Source organism: Ovis canadensis, chromosome 13 (genome assembly GCF_042477335.2).
Source record: "Ovis canadensis isolate MfBH-ARS-UI-01 breed Bighorn chromosome 13, ARS-UI_OviCan_v2, whole genome shotgun sequence".
NCBI classification, from domain to species: domain Eukaryota; kingdom Metazoa; phylum Chordata; class Mammalia; order Artiodactyla; family Bovidae; genus Ovis; species Ovis canadensis.
Window position 1 is genome coordinate 51,071,262 of NC_091257.1, and position 27,980 is coordinate 51,099,241.

The 27,980-nt window shown below is 44.3% G+C and overlaps 1 protein-coding gene across 2 annotated transcripts in view; it reads left to right on the top strand.

The window, feature by feature from the left end:
- Nucleotides 1-620: 620 nt before the first annotated feature.
- The window catches only part of MPP7 (MAGUK p55 scaffold protein 7), a 230,689-nt gene continuing 203,329 nt past the window's right edge, over nucleotides 621-27,980 (top strand). For both annotated transcript variants that reach the window (XR_011248147.1, XM_069547756.1), the window contains exon 1: nucleotides 621-878. The gene's annotated coding sequence lies outside the window, so the exon portion shown is untranslated. The remainder of the gene's footprint in view (nucleotides 879-27,980) is intronic.

Here is a 27,980-nt window from a genome sequence, read left to right on the forward strand (position 1 = left end):
CCGGATACCGTCAAAGTTTGCCTTTACCATTCTCTGCACCTTATTCATTTTCTATTAATTTTTTTCTAATTATAAAAGTAATTACACGTTAATACGGAACAGGGAAAGGTAATTTAAAAACCACTCCAGCATAATCTTGCCAAGGGTGAAAACACTGCACGCCTTTTCTTTGCATGTCAATTTCCTCCTAAATCTTATGCAGCATTAAAAACAAATACCCAAGAGATCGCTCTAAATCCAGGCGATGCTGAAGATTAGCTGTTATTTACCAAGTTCATATGGAAATCAAAGACTCTCGGTGGAACAAGGAAGCTCGCTTTCAGCAAAGGAACCTGGGTACCCCGAGTTCCTTTCAAGGAGGTACCTCTTGCAGAAGACCGCGAGTTCCGCAGCCACCTGGGAGCCGAGTGGAGCGGGAGGAGGCGGAGCTTCCATGATTGGCATAGAGGGAGAGAAGTTACAGGGCTGCCACCAATCAGGACTCAGCTTTGTTTTCCCGTACTGACCAATGAGAGAAGCGCTCCTGGTGAGCCTGTCTCCAAATGGAGACACCCACTTCTATCGCAACCAATCACCAGGCGCCTCTTATACGGCACCCGCCGTGCTCTCGCCCCGTGGGCGGAGCTTTCATACCCCGCCCCTCCGGCCGTGGCTCCGCCCCTCTGCGGGCGGGGGCCAAGGCGGTGACTCGCGGCTGGAGCCGGGGTGGGGGGGCCGGGTTCCCGGCTCCTGAGTCCTGCGCCTGCCGTCGCGGTGCCGAAACCCGCAGGCTGCTGATTGTCCTTAGTGGTGGCCACGGCCGCAGCCTCCGTACTTCGGTCCCGGGCTGCCGACGCCTGAGAGAGCGCTCCTACCGCGGCCACGGCCGCTCGGAGCAGGTAAGGGGCGCCAGGGCTGCAGCGCGTGTCCGAGCCCGAGCCCGAGCGCGGGTCGGGCGGCGGGCCAGCTCCCTGCTCTCCCGCCGCAGCCACGGGCCGATCGGGCCGCGTCTCCCAGAGACTCCCGCCCGCCTCGGGCGCCTCCGCCGGGATCCGCGGCCGCTGCACCTGGCAGGCGGTGGGGGCGGGACCCCCGGAGTCCCGGACGCGGCGGGACTCGGGGCGGCGGCCGGGCCGGCGGGGCGGGGGATGTGCAGGTGGAGGGAAACACGGAGTTGAGTCAGCCGGGCTCCGGGGAGAAGGACCTGCTGATAAGCGGTGAGCAGCCCCGCGGCTTTTTATTTTTTTAAGCGAGAAAGGTATCTGCACTTAGATGGTGTGAGTTACACATTCCTGGAAACGGAGCTTTGCACTGCGCTTACCCAGGCACAAGATTTACTTCTTATTTATTATTTTGAAATTCAAAGTAGCCTCTAACGTGAACTTACTTGGGGCTTTTTCCTCCTTGACAAGCAGACCCAGCAGTGTGACTCACCTTTGTCTGGGCTGCAGTGGGGGCCGGGCGGTTGGGGTGAGGCAAGGATGCTGAGCTGGTGTGGAAGATGGTGGGGGTGGGATTTTTTTTTTTTTTTTGCCTCTCTCCGTGGGTGGGTGTTGAATTGCGATTCTTATTTCTTTAAACGTTAGCATTCGAATAATTATAATAATAAAAAAGCCTTTCTAAACATAGTCTCTGGGCTTTAGGTTTTAGGGGGCTGCACCTGCTACCCAGGCAGTAGTACTCTGCAGACAAATAAGCAGTTGACTGCAATGATGTGATTCACCTCTAATGAAGCACCTTGATCGATGTTACCTTTTCTCTGACGTGCTTAAGCCTTTTCTCACTTTCCATTTGTTCACAAGTGAAATGAAGGTCACTAGTTTGAGTAGAAATGGCACAGGGAGGACTCTCGCAACGGTCCTCCCTTCCAGGTGCACTGCATTGAGGTCTTTTAATTGAGCAGCTCACCGCACTCCATCAATATCAGCATCCGCTTAACTCTCCAGATGCAGGTACATAAACTTAAGGCCCTAAAGATGAAGGGAATTCTGCCCCAGATCACTTGACTTGTGCTCTTATACACCTGTTAAGGGGTTTAATGCAGGATCCAGGAAGATTCTTGCTGTCAATCAAGCTTCTGCGTGCAGGTTTGATTCACATGAACACCAGTCAGAGGTAGAGATGGTTATTTCCAAGTGAAATATTCTCTTAGACTTTTTTTTCTTCTAGGTTGCTAAGATAGTTTGAATTTCACCAGAAAGGTCGTTTTTCACACAGGCAAGAAAACCTAGAGGTGCCACGTCTATTTTAACCTAGTGAAAAATCTCTATTTTAAGTTTTGGGAGGTTTTCCACATTAGAAAATGTTTTCTTTGTTTGCATCTCTGGCTTAGCATTGGGCTTGAGTAGTGTGTTCTGAATTCAGTTGAATTAATCATAAGGGAAATAAGAATGAAGGGTAATACATTTTGGTTATGATTTTTTTTTTGCAGGAAGTTTTTGCTATAAATTTAGAAGTGTCAAACATGTAAAATCCTCCATCCTTTGATCAGAGTAACACAAGGGAATTTGAGGATTAATCACAAGTAGGTTTAGTTGGATGGATGGGAGGGACTCCTTGAATAATGCCAAGGCGTGGGGAATCCTAGGGAGTTGTTAGGTTATGTTAAATTTATTAGTCATCAGGACCATGGAAATGCATTATTTATTACTGAATGGAACTATTTGATCATGAAGTAACCCCTTGTATTCATGGCAGGTGCTCTGCTGGGTGGAACATGTACATTTTGAAATAACTTGTCAACTAAAGCATCCTTCACACAGGCCTTGTTAGTCCAGTTCTGGTTCTGTTTACTCATTTGTTCTTTTTTGCACTCAGTGTCTTTGCTTAATTTTTACTCTTTTGGTCAAATTAAAATTTCTAGCACCCAAGCAGAACATTGCATAAAGAAACCTTTATCTGCTGATTTGCACAGAAAGTGAGCTTTCTTTTGATGAGCATCTCTTGCATTGTGATGTGGGAAGTTGGAAAAAGATTTATTCTGTTTGCAGAGTGGTGGTGGTTTAGTCGCTAAGTTGTGTCCGACTCTTTGTGATCTCATGAACTGTAGCCTGCCAGGTTCCTCTGTCCGTGGGATTTTCCATTCAAGAACACTGGGTTTGGTTACCATTTCCTTCTCCAGGGAATCTTTCCAACCCAGGGACTGAACCCTACTGTCTTGCATTGCAGGCGGATTCTTTACCGCCGAGCCACCAGGGAAGCCTTGTAGGGTATTTACCTGTATTCTTACCTAGGGATCATAGCCCTCCTGTGATGTGAAGGGGTTCTACCCTTCAAAAAAGATTTAATTACAACATTACAGTACTTCCACTAGATGGTGCACCGGGTGCTATTTAATGCAGATTTCAGGTTTTTTTTTAAATAAGCATTTCACTGACAAAGATACAAACGTACAACAGCTGTCATCACTGAAGTTCCGACAGAATTGCAATGAGTGATTTAAGTCAGCTTTATTAAATGAGATTAATTGGAAGGACATGGCAGCTGAATTTAAAGTAAAGGAAGCTGTTAGTAATTTTAGAAATAACCTGTGAGAAAACTGGTTCTTGCTGTAGACAGGTACCTGGAACAGTGTCAATTTATTGGTCTTTATTTCTGTACACTTGAACCTGTTTGTTTTTAATGGTTTGTGTTTTGTTTGAATCTTATGTGAACTATGATGAGCTATTTGAGTGTGGTTTTATGCCTCCTATGAACAAACACGTAAACAGTTTTTTCCAGGTGTGTAAAATTGTTTTTTTTTTTTTTTGCTTTTTCCTTGAATGCTCACTTAATAAATCTTTCTATTCTTTTAGAAAAGCATGATTATCAGCTTCAAGTAGGAAAGAGAGGAGCTTTCTCTCCTGGAAGGCAGGAACTGTTGGCTTGCTAGTTAGTTACTGGTTAATTGCTGCTCACTAATTGTTACAGGAGGGAGATGAGAAAACATAGCTGCTGCTTTGATAATGCCACACCAGGTATAGAAATGACAGTGGAGAAGGACTAGTTAGGGTGATTGCATTTTGTGAGGTGCTGCAGAAAACACTGGACTTTTAAAAGGCAAGATGAGCACTCAGGTGGGAAGGTGTTTGGCGGGTGCTATGTGTCTGTATAATTCAGTTCTGCTGACTTTACGTGGGCAGGAGAGCTTTGGTAATTTGGTATAATTTCTTGGAAGTAGTTCTGGTCCTCAGGGGATTTGATGGAGCTTTGGGAAGAGGAAATAAGTTGGTGACGCTCCTTCTAGGAGGGAAGCTCCTGGCAGAGCTGCCAGCTCTTGGGAGAGTGTGGGCTGGGGCACGAAGGGTGGGTGGTTGTAAGCAACCGGGGAGATGAGAAAGCTGCCCGAGCGTGGGCTTCCTGGAGTTCTCTGTACCTGAGCCCACAGAAGCAAGTCTGAGTATTCCCCGTCGTGTTTATAGCGGTCCCAGGGCCAGGCTTGGGCCACAAATTTATGTAAAATAAGCAGAATCCTGAAGTTGGTAAAATGAATGACTTTTGTATGCAAGTGAACAGCTTAAAAGAGTTATTTGGCATATGTTAGGTTCTAAAATTATGGTTCAGTTCAGTCACTCAGTTGTGTCCGACTCTTTGCGACCCCATGGACTGCAGCATGCCAGGCCTCCCAGTCCATCACCAATTCCCAGAGTTTATTCAGACTTGTGTCCATTGAGTCAGTGATGCTATCCAACCATCTCATCCTTTGTCATCCCCTTCTCCTCCCTCCTTCAATATACTTACTTTTGATAATGTTCTTTTACTCCCTCTAGAAACAGGCTTTATTAGAAATAAGTAGCCTTGAATATGGAGAAGGCAATGGCACCCCACTCCAGTACTCTTGCCTGGAAAATCCCATGGATGGAGGAGCCTGGTAGGCTGCAGTCCATAGGGTCTCAAAGAGTCAGAAACGACTGAGTGACTTCACTTTCACTTTTCACTTTTCACTTTCATGCATTGGAGAAGGAAATGGCAACCCACTCCATTGTTCTTGCCTGGAGAATCCCAGGGACAGCGGGCTGTCTATGGGGTCTCACAGAGTCAGACACTACTGAAGTGACTTATCAGCAGAAGCATAGCACTTTTGCTGTAGTTTGTGTGTGTATACCAGAAAAGGGGCTTCCCAGGTGGCTCAGTGGTAAAGAATTGCCTGCCAATGAAGGAGACACAGGAGATGCGGGTTTGATCCTTGGGTCAGGAAGAGCCCCTGGAGGAGGAAATGGCAACCGGCTCCAGTATTATTGCCTGGAAAATTCCATAGAGAGAAGAGTTTGGTGGGTTGCAGTCCATGGGGTCACAAAGAGTCAAATACAACTCAGCAAGTACACGTGTTTGTGTACATATGGCAAAAGTCTGATCAGCTTTACTCAGGATTAAAAACTTGCTCTTTGCAAGACAATGTCTCTGTATGTGTACTTAAAGCAGTTTGAATCTTGAGAATCGAATACTTCTGAGAGTTATAACTTCTTTTTCTGGCACTTGGAAGTTTGTGGAAATGATGTTGTGAAAATTTGGAGTTGAGCCAAAGATAAAATCGTTTATGGAGCCATGGACCAAGACTTAGGAAGTTTCTACAGCTGATATAGAAACCATTTTTTCTTCTCTTCCTAATATGGCTTGTGATTTGACTTGAGAAGATTCTTTTTCGACCTCTGTGCTCTTTCCATGTTTTGAATTTAGTTCCTAGTAGGGCCCATAAGAGTTGACTGTTTTTTAGACGATTTCATCAGGGTACAGTGTTTAGGGGGAGGAGATGTTGGGCTGTGGGCAGTGAGGAGAGGAATTAATATAATTTTGATCTGTTTAGAGTATTTTTAAATAGGATCAAAATTTCTTATTTTGGAATTTTCAAAATGATATCATTTCATTTTTAACATATACAAAGTTGAGTATAAAAACTTTAAGCTGAGGTTCTCAAACTTTACCATGTCTCAGAATCACTGCAGGGAGGGATTGTTAAAATTCCAGCGGCTGCTTCATTCTCATACTTTCTAAGTTCTCAGGTTTGGGAATAGGCCCTGCAATATACGTATTGCTAATAAGCTCCAGGGTGATGGCTGGCGATGCTTCTGGTCCAGGACCGCACTTCGAAATCCACTGACATGATTCCAGGGGGAATGTAAATGTAGTGGTGAAGAACCCAGACTTTGACTTTTGAAAGATCTGGCTTTGAATCTCTGCTCTGCTACTTAGTACTATCTTTGACAACAGGCAAATTTCTTACCTCTGGTTTTCATTTCTAAAATGGAAATAATGTAGTATTATGATGTTGGGAGTATCACATGACCTTGAATGTACGTAAAAACTCATATACAGCAGTGCCTGGAGGGTTATAAGCATGCTGTAAACGCTGGCCTTTAGTCATACAAATCAATTAGTGAATGAAATACATAGGATCCTGAATCTTTTATGTTGAAGTATGTTCCTTAAGGACAGAAGCATTTACATTTATCCTCATTTCCCTGCAGTGTGCTGTGGGAGAGATATATGAGTGCTTGACTTCTGTTTAATGAATGAAGGAGCTGTTTGTGGATCCTAGTAAGTTTCAAGAAACCTTTTTTAGGGACGTAGAATATTTACGTTGGTAGTATGTTTCTTTCCCCTGCCTTAAAAGATTGAACTCTTTGGTCGGAATATACTGGAGTTTAGCTATAATCATCGTAGTCCACACTTTATAGAGCAGGAGTCTTAGAGGTGGCTTTTGGGCATTCATTGCAGGAAGGAAGTCATCTTTTGAATACCTGCAGGCTCCCCTGGGGAGGGGTGACTGCCCTTGTTGCCCTGAAGGCATTCATGGAGGTCCCACCCCAGCTGCTGGACACCTGGCTCCCTCCCTCACCACTGCCACCCCGCCCCCACCCCCCCATCACCAAGAGCCCACCTCTCTCTGGCGGACATTCCCCCCTTCCCCAGCCCCGCATGCCATCAGTTCCTGGCACAGTCAACCGTTTATTTCCGTTGTAGCAGTTGTCACATGCTTACTGTAATTTTATCTGTTTCCTCTTTACGTTTCCTTCATTGGATGTCAGCTCTGAGGGTAGGGATCTGGTCTTCAGCTGTGTCCCCAATGTGGGGCGCAGTGTCTAGTGTGTGGGGACTTACTACATACCGTGATGGGGTGTATGAGGTGGTCGGGACTGGGACCCTCCCCAGTTGAGGGTGCAGACTGGAGTTACTGGCCTACTATCAACACTGGTCCAGGCAGAGCCACTCATGTTATTTTATTGTGTTTTCCCCCTCCCCACATCAGCACTCTCTCCTGGGCATAAATGTAATTTCATTGAGTTCTGCCACGTTATTACCTGGGCTGGCTGTGGCTTGCTCCTACTCCCCGCATTCTTGCTAACATTTGATCATTTCTGACCTTATAATTGTTTCCAATCTGATGCCACAGATGGAACAATCTTGAGCACATATGTTACTGTTCTTATTGGCAATTCTCTGTTTACTAGTACAGTTAAGTATCCTGTCAGATGCTTCTTAGGTGTGTGGGTTTTGCCTTTTGCGAATTGGCATTGACATGTTCTTTGCGTTGGGTTTCTTTATCTTCACATGTTTCAGCCTTAATTTACAGAAGGTTTTTTTTTCTTTTTTTTTTTTGTATATTCTTGATGTTAATCTCTTATTAGATTTTAAACGGTGCAAATATTTTCTTAGTTTTTTTTTTGCCTGTCATTTTTTTATTGAACAGAATGTTAATTTTTGTTACAATTTGATCCATCCATTTATTCCACCTTCCGGGTCTTGTTTAGGAAATATTTCTCCATTCTTAGTTAACAAAGGTGGCTTTCTAGTTTGTTCCAGTTCCACACTGGTTTTTGTTTTTATTTTCGCTATTACAACTTATGCTTTTGAACCGTGGTGTTGGAGAAGACTCTTGAGAGTCCCTTGGACTGCAAGGAGATCCAACCAGTCCATTCTGAAGGAGATCAGCCCTGGGATTTCTTTGGTAGGAATGATGCTAAAGGTCCAGTACTTTGGCCACCTCATGCGAAGAGTTGACTCACTGGAAAAGACTCTGATGCTGGGAGGGATTGAGGGCAGGAGGAGAAGGGGACGACTGAGGATGAGATGGCTGGATGGCATCACGGACTCGATGGGTGTGAGTCTGAGTGAAATCCGGGAGATGGTGATGGACAGGGAGGCCTGGTGTACTGCGATTCATGGGGTCGCAAAGAGTCGGACACGACTGAGCGACTGAACTTAACTGATTACAACTTATTTACGTATTTTGCTGTGTGGAAGCGAGTCCCATCTCTGCGTCTTCAAAATTATTTAAGCTGGTGGTTTTCAACTCTGGCTTTATGTTAGAATTAACTGGATAGTTTTTAAAAAAAGACATGCCTGTTTATCCCAGATTAACTGAATCTTTTAGGGAGTGGAGCTCCTGCAGTTGAATTTTTAAAAAGGGCCTCTGGTGATACTGACCTAGAGCCATGGTTAAAACCATGTATCGAAGATACCTATTTGCAGTGCAATAATAGAGACACACAGAGAGTACCATTGACATATGTGTACATTAGATGGCTGGTGGGAAACTGCTGTGTAAAACAAGGAGCTCAGCCTGGTGCTCTGTGACAGCCTAGAGGGGTGGGAAGGGGTGGAAGGAGGCTCAGCAAGGAGGGTACACAGGTGTACTTAGGGCTGATTCACGTGGCACGGCAGAAACCAGCACAACATTGTAAAGCAGCTGTACTCTAATTAGAAAGAAAAGAGGAAAAGATAGCTATGGTTTTTCAATACAGTTTTCCTTTCTCCATGTTCTATGTCTTCTTTGTTGGATTAATTCCTAGGTATATCAGTTTTCGTTTATGTGTGAATGACACTTTTGACTCTTATTCTCCCCATTTTTTCTCCCTTGTGGAGGGAATCCTATTGATACAGATGTGTCTGTATATATTGATGTAAGTCAGTTAGCTAACCTGTCTATATTTAACCTTTTCTGTGGGCGTAGCAATTGTGCTGAGTCTGTTGTATTTTAATGGCTACTTTTTCTTTTGGGTGTTCTATGAAGGTGATTATTTCATCTTTACATAATGGCCGTGTGTCTTTTCCTTCCACGTCTCACCACCTTGCTCCGTGTTTGGTCTCTTCACTACATTTGTCTAGACTTGTGGTGATGAGTGAAGATTAGCAGAGACAGAGGCCACTTGATCGCTTTAACACCCTAGGGTGAATTCCGCCTTAGTTTTGACCAACCTAGATAGTATATTCAAAAGCAGAGACATTACTTTGCCGACTAAGGTCCATCTAGTCAAGGCTATGGTTTTTCCTGTGATCATGTATGGATGTGAGAGTTGGACTGTGAAGAAGGCTGAGTGCCGAAGAATTGATGCTTTTGAGCTGTGGTGTTGGAGAAGACTCTTGAGAGTCCCTTAGACTGCAAGCAGATGCAACCAGTCCATTCTGAAGGAGATCAGCCCTGGGATTTCTTTGCAAGGAATGATGCTAAAGCTGAAGCTCCAGTACTTTGGCCACCTCATGCGAAGAGCTGACTCACTGGAAAAGACTCTGATGCTGGGAGGGATTGGGGGCAGGAGGAGAAGGGGACGACCGAGGATGAGATGGCTGGATGGCATCACTGACTCGATGGAGGTGAGTCTGAGTGAACTCCAGGAGTTGGTGATGGACAGGGAGGCCTGGCGTGCTGCGATTCATGGGGTTGCAAAGAGTCGGACACGACTGAGCGACTGAACTGAACTGAACTTTGCCTTTAGTCGGGAGATTTCATTTTTTACAGTTGTATTTGATTTCATTAAGAAATTGTGACTTCATTGTTGCGGTTTAAAAAACGCAAGAGATAAGCATAGAATTCTCTTCCTGATCTTGGCAAGGAAGCCAACCTAGATGGTATATAGCTCTTCTTAACCCAGAAAAGTTACAGTTGTCTGTCTTGAGGCTTTTAAATTAAAATTAAAATTTTTAAGTTAAATATTTGATTATTTTCATCAGGCTCTTCCAAAGTAAGCTGTATGTAATGACTCCCCTTATAACAAACTGGAAGTTGTTCTGCATCTTAAACTGTGAATTTTAAAACATTTGCTCAAGTATAAGATATACCTAGAGAAATCCATACACCAGGTACCTAGAAAGATGTAATGCAACTGTCCTAGGTGTGCAGGTCACTGAATTTTCACAAAGCAGACACACTGTGTAACCAGCACTTGGGTGAAGACGCATAACGTTCCCGGGACCCTAGATGCCAGTCCCCTGCTCATTTTCACTATCTTGACTTGTAACCTTGTGGAGTTAAAAGTGCTCTGTCCACTTGCTCCTGCTGGGCTGCCAACTTTTGGTGCTTCCTTTGAAGGAGAAATCAAAGTCACCTCTGATAGCTCCTTTGAAGATGCATGACCTTGACCTCAGTTCTCACAGCTGCAGTTTTCAGACCTTTGGTCCCAGTATACTTCACACTCTTAAAAATTAAGGATGTTTTTGTTTGCATGGGTTGTATCTGTTAGTATTTACTGGCTTGCAGTTTCAAACAGGAAATTTTATTTATTGTATTTAAAGGCACAGCCTCTTAACATTGTCACATATTTTTAATGTCATGGATGTCCTGGAAGGTTCTTGAGGAGCCCCAGAGTTCCCGGATCCTGAGAGCAAGAGCTGGCTCCTGAGACCTCCAGCATAGCTGAGCGCCAGCCCCTCATTCTGCTCTGTCTCCTTTGGGTGCTGAACCAGATCCAGCCTCTTCTCTTCCTCCCAAAGTGATCTTCTTAGAAGCAGGGACTTGCTACATCTTGGCTCAGCAGGGCTGTATTTTTTCCCAGTGAAAGAAAGCTTAGTAACACTAGGAAAGCAAATATTTCTGAGATTGGCAATTCCAGACCTGTACGAAGGGGCCCATTTTTCTCTCTTGACAGCATAAGCACATCTGTAAGCATGCTATTACTTGGCTGATTTTCCTCTCTTAAGATGGAGATAATCACAAAGAAACCTGCAAGAAATGTCCTGTGTCTGTGTATCAAAAAATATTTGCTTGGTGACATCATCATAATTAAGAAGTGTTATAACAGGTAGTAACCTGTGTTGATGCTTTCAATTTAATGTGTGGTTTAACCTGTTTTTCTGTTCTTTTATTTCCTGTAAATGGTAACCTGATCTTGATTTGATTCAGTGTCTATTTTTTGGGACAATATTGCTTCACAGTGATGTGGTGTACTTGTAGCTGGATTCAGACAATGTTGGTTGTCTCTTTGTAATATTCATAGTCATTAATAATCATTCTCTAGGTCCATTATTTTATTTCTCAGTCACTCAGTTGTGTCCAGCTCTTTGTGATCCCACGGACTGTAGCCCGCCAGGCTCCTCTCTCCATGGAATTTTCCAGGCAAGAGTACTGGAGCGGATTGCCATTTCCTTCTCAGGGGATCTTCTTGACCCAGGGATTGAACCCGTGTCTCTTGTGTCCCCTACCTTCTTTATCATTGCTTTTCCTGGGAAACCCCTTTATTTTATTAGGGGTTTGCAAAATGGTGATGTTTAAATTCTGTCTCCCTTTCTAATTTATTAGGATATCTTTATAAAGAGGAATTATATGATTTGAGATATAGTTAGTATAGAAGGCAGGTTAAATATTTGGTTTAAAAAATTAGTTTTCAACATTATAAGATTATAAGACAAGCAGGTTCAAGATGAAGAAATGGGTTCATCATTTTTCTTTGAAACAGCAACTTAAATTGTGTTGGTTTACAGAAGTAAATCCAAAGGAAACTATGAATAGAAAAGTCCTTTTGTTGTATTCTTAAAGTAGCTTAACTTATTTGAAGTAAAAAAAAATAATGGTAGACACTTCTTGGTGCTGTTAGGGACTTTTGTTTTTAGTTAAACCAAGACTTCTCTTGCCTCCACAGTGATATATTTATTATGTATGACTATCCGTTCAGGTATCTTACACCGTGTTCTGAGACCAGATTTGAAAGTGTAAAAGGCATCCTGCCTTGAAAGGGTTGACAGTGCAGTAAAACAGGTGAAAAGCTGACCTTTAAAAATCATTTGTTTATTATTATTTTTGGCTGCACCAGATCCTTGTTGCTGCTCGGGCTTTTCTGTAGATGTGGCAAGTCGGGGCTACTCTCCAATTGCAATGCTTGGGCTCTGTGGGTTCTATTTATGCCAGTATTTCCTCCTCTTAAAAATTTATAATACTGAGAAACAGGTGATAGAAAGTAAGGCGTTTCTTAGGAGAAACCGAAAGCGGTAGGTGACACATTATCTGGGCTGCAAGTCAGATGGAGTAGACGGTCTGTTGGAATTCGGGTGAGAGAAAAAGGGAGGGTGCTTCCAGTCTCTCCCGGCAGGCTTTCACCCTGCTTCCTGCTGGTGCCAGCTGTGAGTGGAGCAGGTCCTTGGGCTTCAGGTCGGGCTGGTTTTCAGCTACCCCTCCCTCCCCACATTCCATCTCATCACTTGAGTGATACTTAATACCTCGATGACAAAAGATGATATCAATATTTGTGTACGTTTGTGAAACCCCTCGTGGCACCTGATTAGTAAGAGCTGTCAGCAGTGGGATTCTTCAGACCTTCCTCTTCTGTGTGTTTCAGGTTGGTGTCCTTGGAAAAGTGTACATAGTTCAAGCACTGAGGTTTGTTAACTTGTTTTTGGTTCAGTGTCTTGAACTTTGTAAGTGACAAAGAATGATGTTGGATTGGCTTCTGGTGTTCTCCATGTTTCTGATCTCCAGAGGACTCTCGAGCTGGGTAATTAAATGTACTCTTTTGTGTATGGATCCTAAAATATCCCTCAGGGACAGACTGACTGGTATGGCAGGACTGCTTATCAGAATAGACATTTTCCTGTCTGAGCCTAATTGTGGACTTGCAAAAGCCTCAGAACACTTCAACAGACTGGGGCGGACTTGGAATTTACAAATAATAGCCACTCTCAACCAAGCACTGTGCTAAGCTAGCTCTCTTTAGATATTTACGCTTAATTCTTACAGCAGCCTGTTGAGTTATTGTCATTTTTATTTTACAAATGGGAAAAAAAACACCAAGTCACAGAAAAGTTAAATACTTGGCCCTGAGTCATATAACTAGGAAGTGATAAAGCTTGGACTCAAAGCCAGGTCACCTGTTCTTCTAAAACATTGGAGTCCAGAAATTAAGAGACTACCATATGATTTAAATTCATATTGGACTTTTTCTCTTTTATACGTCTTTAGTCTTTTTTCCTCTGGCTTCTTATCTTAATCTGGAGAAACACAAGTCTGACTGACTTTGGCCAGTGTACTAAAATTTTTCACCACAGTGCACCCCTCAATAACAGAAATTTGCCTAGGAGAAAGCTGAGGCTCTTCAAAGAGTAGCCCACCGTGAGCATAAAGTTGTTCTGAAGTTTTTGTTTGATTTGACAGATTCAACATCATTTGCCATTGTGTAACATTGACATTCCAGAAAAGTGAAAAAGTGTGAAAGTGTTAGTCACTCAGTCATGTCCGACTCTTTGTGACCCCATGGACTATAACCCGCCAGGCTCCTCTGTCCATGGAATTCTCCAGGCAAGAATACTGAAGTGGGTTGCCATTCCCTCTCCAGGGGATCTTCCCAATCCAAGGAACAAACCCGGGTCTCGAACATTGCAGGCAGATTCTTTACCTACTGAGCCAGCAGGGAAGCCCCAACATTCCAGAAAGAGGTGTTTTTTCCACGGCCACCCTTCATCCTCCACAAGAGACCTCAGTTGGAGAAACAAGTTTGTCGGACTTTGCGGTGATGTCCTGATCACAGGTGGGGTTTAGATAATTCACCCTGTTGCGGTAGTGGGGTTGGATGGGGAAGGAGGGCAGAGGGACCCTGGCGAGGGGTTGACCTGGTGGGGGCGCTGTGGCAGGGGTGGGTCGGATGCGGATTTGGGCGGAATGATGGAATGGATTTCACGTCAGGTTGGGGAGCTTCGTTCTCCTACTTCTCAGACAGTGTAGCTTCTGCTCGGCTCAGTTTCTGCCCCGGCTTTTCTCCTTGCTCCTGTGCCTCAGTTGTGGGAGTGGCTCCATGGATGTGCGTATGGATGTCCTTGGCCCAAATTCAGGCGTCCTCCCCACCGCATGCCACTGCCTGTTATCTCAGTTCCGGCCGTCCTTTCTGTGTGAGCGACTCTGAACTGCCGCAGTGCCAGCGGACTCCGGTCCACTGAGCCCACCTGGGCCTCATTTCTGGAGGCAGGTGTGCAGTCACTTTGTGGCATCACCTGGATGTTTGAGTGTCTCAGAGTCAGCATTAATTTCAACTGCTCTTTCGTCTAAAACCAACCGTGACCTCTTTAGGCCATCTGTGGTTGGGCCGGGAGAGAACATCTGGGAGTCCACCGTGCATCCCACTCAGATCCCTGTCTTATCAGCCAAAGGGACCGGACTCCTGAAGGGTGGACCTGAGGCAGCACTAGGTGGACCTCTTCCTCTGGCCCGTGGTTGCTGGGCACCTACCTGCGAGAACGTCAGGGCTTGTGTCGTGTTCCCAGGAGGTCTGCAGGAATGGTCCACGTGCTTCCTTTAAGGCAATGTGTATGAACAGCAGGTCCTCTGAGTTTTTCAGCTAAACCTGTCTTCCTCCCACCTTGTGGGGCGCCCAGGCTGAATTCTGAACGGTGACTTCACCTCCAGTCTCCTGTGTCCTAGACACTGTTTCTCCAACTCGCTTCCTAGTTTAATTGATGTTTATTGCCCTGGTCACTGAAAATCTTAAGGCCTTATATCGTAATGGTTAAGAATGTAAACTGTAACACAAAAAATATTCTTGCAAATCTCCTGATTGAGGTATGATTGACATACAAAAAGCTGAATATACTTGATGTCTGCGATTTATTTGGTTTCGAGATTCACAAATGTCTGGAAACCATCACTGCACCCTGTGCTAGGAGCCTATTCATCACCTCTGGGAGTTTCTTCCTGCCCTGGCTCAGGTGGTAAAGAATCTGGCTACAGTGCAGAAGACCTGGGTTCAATCCCTGAGTCGGGAAGATCTCCTGGAGAAGGGTATGGCAACCCACTCCAGTATCCTTGCCCGGGGAATCCCATGGACAGAGGAGCCCGGCGGGCTACAGTCCATGGGGTACCAAAGAGACACGACTGAGCGCCTCAGCACAGCACACAGGGCCTGGAGGCTGATGTTCTCATCTTTGCGTTTATCAGTGAGCAGATGCTTTTGTGTCTTCCTTGGTGCTGCTTCGTGGCTGCTGCTCCTCGGACACCACGTCTGCTTGTCTCTTGTCCAGGCAGCTTGGCCAGCGCGTCCCTGCCCTTTACCATCCCTTCTCGACCATGTGGCGGTGCAGATGTGATCATCCTTTTTGGAAGTGGCCATGCATGCTTTGGCCCTCCCATTCTAACCCTGTGACTTTCAAAGCCTGTCCTATCTAGGCCCGCTTGTGGTTATTTTCCGTTACTCTTTCTTACCGACCTTCTACTCTGGTCACAAGTTGGGTGTATTCTGGGACATGCATCGCCTTCCATGTAGTCTGAGCCAACATCCTGGGCCAAGTCACAGGCGCGTGCCCACCTTCTGACCCTGGACAGTTGAGATTTTGTTGTATGGAGGTTCCTGGATTGGAGATGCTCAAGCCTCGGTCCTCATACCCCCTCTTGGCTGGGCCCTGGCCTTATGTTAGAGGTCTGGAGTCTAAGCAGTTTCGTTGCTCCATTATTAAACTGGAGTCCAGAGCGCTAGAAAGTGCACCGTTTTTTTTATGCCGAAACCCTGTTACAGGTATTTTGTTCTGGCGGTGTGAGCTGCAGCATCTTTGGTTGCCTCTTACTCTTCCTAAAGCGTGAAAGTGCTGGGTGCGTGCACAGTAGTGTTGTCTTCTATGTGCCTTTGTCCTCTTAGTTTAAAGAATCTTGGCAGTTGCTAAAATGAATACCTGGTTGGTTAAAAAAAAAAAGGAGGATACAAGATGCAAGAGCTCACATGTTCCTTGCCCTCTGGAAGCCCTGGGTTCAGCCGTGGGGGGTCTCCTGCTGTGCTCTGGGTACAGTGGGGAAGCCCCAGGTGCCCAGGCCTTTGTCCCATTCAAAAGGCCTGACCGTTGAATGTTCTTCTTTCCTGGGCACCCATGGTCATCCTGTGTCATAATTCTACGGGACCATTTAGCTAGAGTTAAGATTTGATCTCCTTGGGTTTGGTGTGAGGGGCACTTTAAGAAACGGAGGGGGCGGCGTGAATAGATGAACAGACGTGTTCTTGGAGGGGGCATTGCCCTTCTGCTTACGTCCTCCTGCCCATCTGTTTTCAAGGATGGTTAAGAGAGTAACTGGCTTCTTCTAGAAGCTGTTATGTGTCTCCCTGGTGAGCCGAGGAGGAGCCCAGGAGACTCGTGCTGGGTTTCTCCTGGAGGAGAGGAGCCTTTGGGCTTCCCCAGGAGGACTGGCCCTGGGAGATGCTGGGGGCAGGACAGGGAACCGGGAGCGGATGGAGGTGGGAGGGAGATGACGAGTTTAAGTAGCAGCTTCTTACTTCTGGAATCTTTCTCTCAGCTCCCCTGAGAGACGTGGATGCTTTCCTAGTTGTCGCCACTGAGGACTGGCCCATAATTAAGGCCCACCCCATAGGGGAATGGGCTTCCCTTGTGGCTCAGATGGTAAAGACACTGCTTGCAGTGCAGGAGACCAGGGTTCGATCCCTGGATCGGGAAGTTCCCCTGGAGAAGGAAATGGCAGCCCACTGCAGTATTCTTGCCTGGAGAATCCCGTGGACAGAGGAGCCTGGCCATGGGGTCACAAAGAGTCGAACACGACTGAGCGACCAGCTGCGTAGGGGAATATCAGTTCAGATCTGCTAATTAGGCTCTTCTAGAATACGTCCAGAATAGAAGTTGGCTGCGTGGCAAAGATGTGAACTTCACCCAGTGGAGCTGGGGTCATTCAGGCAGCAAGATGGATTAGATATATTCTGGGAGGTATTTTCATTAGGTTGAGAGTCTTGGATCCTTTTTTCCTTTTGAATAATTGGGGTAAAATTTCAGAAACATTTGAATGGCAAGGAGACCAGAGTAAACATTGCATGACCTTCACCCCAGATGAACAGATGTTAACATTTTGGCCTATTTATTTCAGATTTTTTTTTTTAAATGAAAGAAAGGAAACGTGCTAGATAAAGTTGAAGCATAATTTGTCGCCTCTCCCAGTTCTGTTGGCTTTTCTTTGCCATGAGCAACTGTGAATAGGAATTTGTATCCCTCCATCTTTTTCTAAATGTGCTTCAACATATGGTTGTTTCTGTTATCATAAGGGCATATATGGTGTTAAAATGATCAGCAGCAGGAAAGATATAATGCATGCTTTATTCTGTTACTTGCTTTTGAAAAATTGTTTTGATAGTAGCTAGTCATGGAAATAAGGAGATCAGATGACATTTTCAATTCTAATTTTTTATATTGTCTGCAGATGTCTTTTCGTACCTCATTGCTAATGGAAATTCATCATTGGTTCCCTAACATTTAATAGAAATCTTTTTGTTTGTAATGACTTAAACTGGTTAGAAGTTTAAAAACTGGTACTGTAAGTTGAAAGCCTAATTTGTGGCTGAGATTTCTACATGTATTTTGGGAGGCTAGTCTCAATATTTTCTGCTCCAAAAAGATGCCGCAAAGATATTGCAATGGGTGTGGAATCGTTTGTAGGGGACAAGTGGGTGGGTGGCTGGGAGTTTCTGTCTTAAGCTGACATGTGCAGAAGCGCTGTTGCTAGGACTGCTTAGGGAAGATGGGATTGTGGGGGAGTGTGTTATTAGATGTTTTTCCTCCTTTTCTTGGCTAACAGTTATTAGTTTTTTTTTTTTTTAATTATTGACACAATGTCTCCTTTGGTTTAAGAAGTATACCTTTCTTATGCATAACATTAGTGCTGATAATATTAATCTCACTTGTTCTTCTCAGCAAGCTTCCATTATCATTGTCCACGCTGTCTGGTGGGCATTGCAACTGGATTGATCATATTGACCTCACGCAAAGACTTAACACGGAAAAACAGGTCCACTTTTAAATGTACCCAAGTCCTGTGTATGGCATGATTATTTCGTTTCCTATCTGAGATTAGCAGCTGTAGAGTCATCTTTGAATTCCAACATGTGTTTTTCATTTTTAGAGCTGCTTTTGCCCCTTGACATCCTATTGCACTAATTTCTTGGTCACGGCATTTCTGTCTTGGTCTGAGTTTGCTCACCTCTGACCTTGCTGCTGCTGCTTTAGCTGCTGCTTCACTGAATATACTGCTTTTGAGTCCTCTATGCCCTGTTATTGTTGTTCAGTCGCTCAGAAGTGTCTACCTCTTTGTGACCCCATGGACTGCAGCACACCAAGCTTCCCTGTCCTCTACCATCTCCCAGAGTTTGCTCAAACTCATGTGCATTGAGTCAGTGATGCCATCCAACTATCTCATCCTCTGTTGTCCCCTTCTCCTCCTGCCTTCATTCCTTCCCAGCATCAGGGTCTTTTCCAATGAGTCGGCTCTTCCCTATTAGGTTTAAAAACACTCCTTGCTTTGCACTATTTTCAAAGAGGACTTCTCCCCTGTGGACCCTTAAGGGCTCTGAAGTTGCTGTAATCAAGCCCCAGTTCTAGCACTTATCAACTGTATTAACCTTGAATATGCTGTAAACAGCTGAAGCTCCAAGACTCATTGGAAAAGACCCTGATGCTGGGAAAGACTGAAGGCAGGAGAAGGGGACGACACAGGATGAAATGGTTGGATGGCGTCACAAACTCAATACACATGAGTTTGAGCAAGCTCCAGGAGATGGTGAAGGACAGGGAAGGCTGGTGTGCTGCAGTCCACGGGATCTCAAAGAGACAGACACAGCTGAGTGACTGAACAGCAACATGTTGTAAATATTCTGAGACTCGATTTTCTCATGTGTTAACTGAGCATCAGGTTATAGGGGTGTCAAGGACTTGAAGTCAAAGAACACACTTGAAGTACACTCGCTGGCACGGTCCACTGTTCAGGCTGTTAGTCCTAATCAGATCAAGTCTTTCTCCCTTCACCCAGCTTCCATTGTTTTTCATATTGTGCTACTCTCTAAGCATTCAGCTTTAACCTTTAAAAACTATAAACTTGATCTGTAATCAGTTCAGTCTCACTGACCTTTTATCCCCTTCGCTTCCAATCAGACCTTTGCATATATGTAAACCTGGACTCCTGGAAATATGTACGCCTGCACGGCTGGATGCTTCAGGATTTTCTACCTATGGTATCTTCCTTTATATTTACATTCTGCCCATCCTTTAATAATCCCACTCAAAGATCCTGTTTTCTGTTGTGTTTTTTTCAACACTATACAACCATGGATTATTTTGTTTACCTTTAAATAATACCTTGTTGTTTAGTATTTTTATTTTTAATTTTTTAAACATTTTGGGCCATACCTCGAGGCATATGGGACCTTAGTTCCCTGATCAGGTCTCAAACTTGTGCCCCCTGCGTTGTAAGGCAGAGTCTTTCTTAAAAATTTTTTAATTTTATATTGGAGTATAGCCAGTTAACAATGTTGTGGAGTATAGCCAGTTAACAGTGTTGTGATAGTTTCAGGTGGACAGCAAAGTGACTCAGTCTTACATGTAAAAATGTCTGTCCTCCTCAAACTCCCCTCCCACCCAGACTGTCAGATAACATTGAGCAGAGTGCCCTGTGCTGTACAGTAGGTCCTTATTGGTTAACTATTTTAATTATAGCAATCTGTACATGCCCGTTCCAAATTCCCTAACTGCCCTTTCCCCCTGTTGTTCTGCACTGGTAACCATAAGTTGTTCTGAGTCTGCTTCTGTTTTGTAGATAAGTTCATATGTATCATTTGTTTTCAGATTCTGCATCTAAGGACTGTCATGCTGAAGGCAGAATCTTAACCACTGGACCACCAGGGAAGTCCCAGTTTAGTACCTTTTTGTGGAAGCTATTTCCTTATCTGAGTTGTAAGTCCCTTCTGGACTGGACTCCTGTTTTCAACTACTGTTCTAGCCTGGCCAATGCCAGATACTTAATAACATCTTGATAGACGCTTGCTACTTGGCAACATTCATGCTCTGGGGTTGAAGTCCTTTTGGCCAGGACTACTTTACACGTGAATGAATATTGGTACTTGTGGGCTCAGCAAGAGCTGGTACTGCAGAAGTATGATGGTGGGATGTAAGGTGGACAGGATTTCTGCTTGTGTTTGAAGGGAAGGCTGCTGTCAGAGCTGGGAGGAGAGTGTGCTCAGTAGGGCGTGGGAGGCCCAGGTCGTACCTGGAGGGGGCCTATCTAGTCTGGGCTCACCCTGAGGAAGTGGTGGTTAAACAGAACCTGAGCATGGCTGACAGCATGGGGCCTGGAACAGTGTTTCAGGCCAGGGGATCAGTGTCCATGAAAACTGGGAGCTGAGACAAAGCTTGTTGTAGACTGCAGGTATTTAAGACTAGAACTCTCTGGTTTTTTTTCCTCATAAATTTTTAATTGAAGTATAATTGATTTACAGTGTTGTGTTAATTTCTGCTGTACAGCTAAGTGATTTATTATTCTTTTCCCCTATGATTTCCCTGGTGGCTCAGATGGTAAAGCGTCTGCCTACCAGGACAGAATGCGGGAAACCCGGGTTCAATCCCTGGGTCGGGAAGATCTCCTGGAGAAGGAAATGGCAACCCACTCCAGTATTCTTTCCTGGAAAATCCCATGAACGGAAGAGCCTAGTAGGCTACAGTCCATGGGGTCACAAAGAGTCGGACATGACTGAGCAACTAAGTGATTTATTAAATATTCTTTTCCCCTATGGTTTTCACAGTATTGAATGTAATTCCCCAAGTTGTACAATGAGACCTTGTTGTTTATCTGAGACTGGGGCACTGAATGTGAAGGGGAATGTGATCCTGGATGAACTGGTGAGGGGAGGAGGGGTTATATTGTCTAAGGTCTTCTTAAGCCATATTCTAGATTTTTAGATTAGATTCTAAGAGCAAGTTTTCAGGTTGGAAGTGAGCGAATACATTAGGAAGTGAGATAATACAAGATAGACATGCGTGAATGTATATACACACAAACACACACAGAGCTTTTTTTAACAATTGCTCTTTCGTCATGTGGAGGCAGACAGTTGTAAGTCCATAGGAAGGATGATTGGGAGGCTGGTGAGGTGCGAGGTGGTGTGCAATGGGGGGAAGTGGGCTAACTGGGCTAATTTCAGGAACATGAGGAGGACAACAGGCGTGGTGAATGGTTGAGTGTAGGAGGGAAGGAGGGATCAGCCTCCGCAGGGACCCTGAGAGTTCTGATGTGGGCTTCCAGAGGCAGGTCTGGGAAGTAGCAGGAAGACGTTCATTTTTAAACGTGTTGCGTCTGAGGGGTGTCTGCACATGGAGTGAGGATGCTGTTGGTCACAGGCTGGATCTTGGGCAGGAAGGGGGAGAACTACAGCTTCTGCTTACGGGTGACGATTGTTCCTTCATTTGCGATTCTTTTTTTTAATTTTTATTTTTACTTTATTTTACTTTACAATATTCTTAGTGGCAACATTTTTGGGTTCAACAGTACCTGTCAGGTACATAACAATTTTAGCTGACTGTTTCCCAAAAGTCTGTCCAGTACTGTTATTTAAAAGGCACAATGTTAGGCTCTGGGCAGACACAAAGAGGGATATTATCTAGTTTTCCTCTTGGGACCTTAGCATTTAAAGATAAACTACCTAAACATTGGACAAAGCAGAATGAAACATGATTAGAAAGGCAAATAATGAGGGTCGTTGTTTGCAGATTATTTATGGTGCAGACTTTGAAAGCATGCAGAAACCCAGGAGGGCATGGGGAGGGAGGGAGTTGATTTTTACTGGAAGTTAGGTTTCTTTCCCTTTCAGTAGCAGGAAGCAGAGACGAGGTTGTCCAGGCAGCCTCCAAGATCTGTGGTCTGAGCAGGGTGACACTCGAGTCTATGGTGTGGGTCCAGCGTGAGCGTTGGGTGCATGGCTGTGATTGTTCTGTAGATGGGGTTTACTGCTGGTTATAGGGAAGTCAGAGTTCTAGTCTATTAAAAAGCTATGAGAAAATTAGCATATTTTATGAACCTGTATTGTTTGCGTTGTGTGAAATACTGTTGATGGTTGAAGAATATGGGGTACAGTTTAGAGAGCCTTCAGTTCAGTTCAGTCGCTTAGTCGTGTCCGACTCTTTGCGACCCCATGAATCTCAGCACGCCAGGCCTCCCTGTCCATCACCATCTCCCGGATTTCACTCAGACTCACGTCCATCGAGTCCGTGATGCCATCCAGCCATCTCATCCTGGGTCGTCCCCTTCTCCTCCTGCCCCCAATCCCTCCCAGCATCAGAGTCTTTTCCAATGAGTCAACTCTTCGCATGAGGTGGCCAACTCTTCGCATGAGCTGGAGCTTCAGCTTTAGCATCATTCCTTCCAAAGAAATCCCAGGGCTGATCCCCTTCAGAATGGACTGGTTGGATCTCCTTGCAGTCCAAGGGACTCTCAAGAGTCTTCTCCAACACCGCAGTTCAAAAGTATCAATTCTTCGGCACTCAGCCTTCTTCACAGTCCAACTCTCACATCCATACATGACTGCAGGAAAAGTCATAGCCTTGACTAGATGGACCTTAGTCGGCAAAGTAATGTCTCTGCTTTTGAATATACTATCTAGGTTGGTCATAACTTTTCTTCCAAGGAGTAAGCGTCTTTTAATTTCATGGCTGCAGTCACCATCTGCAGTGATTTTGGAGCCCATAAAAATAAAGTCTGACACTGTTTCTATTGTTTCCCCATCTATTTCCCATGAGATGATGGGACCAGATGCCATGACCTTCGTTTTCTGAATGTTGAGCTTTAAGTCAACTTTTTCACTCTCCTCTTTCACTTTCATCAAGAGGCTTTTTAGCTCCTCTTCACTTTCTGCCATAAAGGTGGTGTCATCTGCCTATCTGAGGTTATTGATATTTCTCCTGGCAATCTTGATTCCAGCTTGTGTTTCTTCCAACCCAGCGTTTCTTATGATGTACTCTGCATATAAGTTAAATAAAGTGACTCTAAATGTAGTACTTTACTTTGCCAGCAAAGGTCTGTCTAGTCAAGACTATGGTTTTCCCAGTGGTCATGTATGGATATGAGAGTTGGACTATAACGAAAGCTGAGTGCCGAAGAATTAACGCTTTTGAACTGTGGTGTTGGAGAAGACTCTTGAGAGTCCCTTGGACTGTCAGAAGATCCAACCAGTCCATTCTAAAGGAGATCAGTCTTCGGTGTTCACTGGAAGGACTGATGTTGAAGCTGAAACTGCAATACTTTGGCCACCTGATGCAAAGAGCTGACTCATTCCCACCCGATGCTGGGAAGGATTGAGGGCAGGAGCAGAAGGGGATGACAGGGGATGAGATGGTTGGATGGCATCATCGACTAGATGGACATGGGTTTGGGTGGACTCCGGGAGTTGGTGATGGACAGGGAGGCCTGGCGTGTTGCGGTTCATGGGGTCGCAAAAAGTCAGACATGACTGAGTGACTGAACTGAACTAGTCAACATTCTGAGATGTGTATCTCTATGCATGCATGCATATTAAGTTGCTTCAATAGTGTCCAACTTTTTGCTGCTCTGTGGACTGTAGCCTACCAGGCTCCTCTGTCCATGGGATTCTTCAGACAACAAAACTGGAGTGCATTGCCAGGCCTCCTGCAGGGGATCTTCCTGACCCAGGGATGGAACCCAAGTTTCCTGCATTGGCAACGGTTCTTTACCACTAGCACCACCCAGGCTTCACTTTGTCTAGGGATGGGAAGTCTAACAAATGCAGGGCTTTGAGCTGTTAATGTAAAGAGTGACTACTGGGAGAGAGGCACTTGCATCTTGTGATGGTCTTCTTGATGCTATTGCCTTGAAGTAGACAGAAGACTTTTAGACTCTTTGCTTTCAAAAGTTCTTAATGATGACCCCTTAGATGTTAAGGTGGGTGTAGGTGGGTTTTCACATTTCACTCAGTTTACTCTCCCTTCTGTGGTAAATAACTGCTTACGGATGTTTCCAGTTACCTGGTAACTGTACCAGTAAAGAGGTCACCTCAGAGATCTGGACAAATACATTGATCCAAGTGCTGTTACTGTTTTTTAGGCTGATCTTTCTCTCGATAGAAGTCTTTTGTGATTGTGCCAAATGATACAGAAAAGACTTCTGGTTAATTTAGATGGCACTGACTTATGAGTCTCTTTCAGTCTGCTCCAGGTAACATTTGAACCTTTACACTGGGTAGTTTTGATCATAAAATGATATTGTGGGTTGTTTCACTTGGTTGGTGATGAAGTCACTATTTTACATAGGAGGTAGTAAGGTTTAATAACTAGTGTATGAAACATCTGAAACTGCTCCAGCATCTCCAGCCATCAGTTTCTGGATAGCCTTACACCTTCCAGTTCTTTTTCTTCCTTCCTTTTTATGTGTTTTTACAAGTGAAAGTATGTACGACATTAAAATCCAAGCAAATTTTTATGAGTATTCAGTTTATGAATCTAGTTGAGGGAGGCCTTTAGCTGTATTTGATGACTCATCAGCAGTTGCTACTGGAACTGAATTATTTTGTAGTACTGTTTTCAGCTGTTAGGTGGTTGCAAATCACAATTCCACAAAATGTCACCACTTTTCATTATTTGAGTCTCTATCAATGTCTGACATTACCTGTGTTAATTATTATATATATATACACATTGATGTATATGAATTTATATCCTATGTATTTAATACATGTACAGATATAAATAAACTTTTATAAGTACATAAAGTACCCTTGTCACAGTATAACAGGATGGATTTTTTACAAGTTGGACACACCTGTGTAAATAGCAGATGTATTTGCATATATTTCAGTATACTTTACAAGTAATTACCTTAGGTTCACGTAACAGGAATCTAGAGGTGCATTATAGTTTGGCTGAAGATGTCTGATTGTTTACATCTTGGGTATCTTTTTGACTTAAATGCTAAAGGTCAAGCTACGTAGGCTAGAATCTTGATCATCCACCAGTCTCAGTGTCAGAGGTGATTCTTAGTCTTGCCTCCTTCAGCTGCCCAAGTGCATCATTGTTGCTCCAAAGCTCTATGGGAGGATCTCAGCCCTGCCCTTAGACTTCTGTCAAGGAAGATGGATTTGTGTATGTCTCATGAAAGTCTTGTTAAACACTTCTTTGAATGAAGCAGTATTTAAACTCATGTATGTATACACATATATGTATATATATATGCATGTATGTATATATGTGTGTGTGTGTATACACACACACATTATACTAGCTATTTTAAAATACACTCCTGGATCAAGCCAGTATCATGAGCACAGCATTGTTATATGATGTTTTATGGACGGACTGAATTTTACTGAACTGTTGGTTGATGTGATGTTGACAAGTGTTGTCAGGAAATTAGTTTATGCTGTGCTTAGTGGCCCAGTCATGTCCAACTCTTTGCAACCCCATGGATTGTAGCCCTCTAGGCTCCTCTGTCTTTGGGGATTCTCCAGGCAAGAATACTGGAGTGGGTTGCCATGCCCTCCTACAGGGGTTCTTCCCAACCCCGGGATCGAACCCCAGTCTCCATCATTGCAGGTGGATTCTTTACTGTCTGAGCCACCAGGTAAGCCCAAGAATACTGGAGTGGGTAGCATATCCCTTCTCCAGGGGATCTTTCCAACCATGGAATAGAACTGGGGTCTCCTGCATTGCAGGTGGGTTCTTTACCAGCTGAAATACCAGGGAAGCCCAAAATTAGTTTCCCTTCTCAGACAAAGCAGATGGGTTTCAGAGTCTGTGACCACTGTCTGTCCACAGATGTCTCTGTTCTTCCCAACAGGACAGGCTGCACCTGGCAGCTCTGCTTGAGTCTACCCTGCTTAGAAATTGTGAGCACTTTTGGCCTTTCTGAATTGTTTAGTGGCTAAGTTGCATCTGACTCTTTTGCAACCCCATGGACTGTAGTCCACCAGGCTCGTCTGTCCAGTGGACTTCCCAGGCAAGAATACTGGAATGGATTGCCATTTCCTTTTCTGATTTTTTTTTTTCAGTGTTTTATGTTTTCATTTGTGCATTAATGGCATCCTACTTTCCGGATCTTAGTTGCAGTACATGGGATCTTCGATCTTCAGTGTGGCATGTGGCATCTTTTAGGCTGTGGCATGCTAACAACTCTTAGTTGTGGCACATGGGATCTAGTTCCCTGACCAGGGATCAGACCAGGGCCCCCTGTGTTGAGAACGCAGTCTTAGCGACTGGACCACCAGGGAAGCCCAGTAGCATCCTGTGTTTAGGATGATGTTATTTTTCTCCTTTTGTACTTTTCCTTATTGTTTACATTGTTTATAATGAGTGTTCATCACTTCCCCTCGCAACAGGAGCTTTTTTCCTAAATCAGCTTCATCGGGATATTATTTTTTATTTCTGTTGTTTATCTATCATAAAATGCAGATTTCAAGTGACTCTCTCTGTGAATTCTGACAAATTTTTACCACCGGTCAAGACAGGATATTTCATCACTCTACAAAGTCCTTTCCCAGTGAGTCCCCCCAACCCCAGCTCTGGCAGCTACTCAACTGCTTTCTGTGTCTTTATACTACATGTATCTTTTCTAGTTTCATGTAGATAATACAATACAATATACAGTCTTTTTGTGACTGGCTGCTTCTGCTCAGCATAATGTTTTAAAAAATTAAAACAAATCTTATACAATGCTTAAAGGCTACTTTTCATTTACAGTTATTACAAAATATTGGCTATAGATTAATATTTTAATTAAAGCACCCCAGTTGCCATCCATGACAAAGCAGAGCATTTCTACCTTTAATTATTGTGAATCTGGTTCTCTGGAGCCTGCCAGCTGTTTTGCTTACTGTTGTACTAAAACATCCAAAAGCAGATGGTTGGGGGCAGTCCCATCCTTGCTGTTTGTTTGTGTCATTCAAGGAAAAGTAACACCTGCTTATTTCAAAGAACTTTCATCTTCAAAACAGCTCTCTCCTCCTCAAAACCAGTAGCCCAAGCAGTACAGCTGCTCATATCTAATAAATTCCAGTCCAGCTGCTTCCTCAGAGCCGTGCTTAACTTGTGATCGTTTGGTATTTTCATACATCTTCTACAATAAACTTTCATTTCCTACTGAACAGCTAAGAAAATAGGACGGGGGGAGGTGGTGGTGGGATGAATTGGAAGATTGGGATTGACATATATACACCATTGATACTAGATATAAAATAGATGACCTATGGTATAGCAGAATAAACTCGACTCAGTGCTCTGTGATAACCTAAATGGGAAGGAAGTCCGAAAAAGAGGGGATATATCTATAGCTGATCTACTTTGCTGTATAGTAGAAACTAATGCAACATTGTAAAGCAACTATACTCTCCCCCAAATTAAGAAAACATTAAGTAAATCTGAAAAAAAAAAAAAAAAGCTGGAAGATATTCATGTCGTGCAGAGCCCTGGAAACTGAATTTTGACCTGCATTGAGTAGTTTGTTTATTGCTCATTTATATATTTGGCTCCTTTTGTGTGGTTTGTCTTTATTGCTTGCTGGACTTGATTTTGGATGCACACAACAGTAAGTGGCAGCTTGCAGTGAACAGTAGTGGGGAGCAAGACCTTAGTTCCCAGACCGAAAGTCTTAACCACTGGACCTCAGAGGCCAGCGACTGGATCCTGGGCCCCTAGTCCTCCTTGCCTGCTTTTACAGAAAGAATCCTGGTGAACAGGCAGAAGGTAAAGCGAATACTTAAAAAAAATGTTTATTGAAAAGTACAGCAGAACTCAGAGTTGCATCTTTGGGAGTTTAAATCCTTTATAAGGTGGCTGTTTTCTGGGCCTTTGTCATCTCTTAGGCCAGTCATATTGCTTTGCCCTCCCCCTCCCATGCTAATTTGTCTCAGGACCCTCCTCTGGGTGCTCATCCACCCCTCAGCCAAGATGGATCTCGAAGTGAAGGCTTCTGGGAGGAGCAAGACTCCTATGGCCTGGTGTTGCCCCTGGACTTTAGATCCCCAAGGAGCCTTTCGGTGTGTGTAGTGTCTCTTGTCCCAAGAAGCGGGGCGGACAGA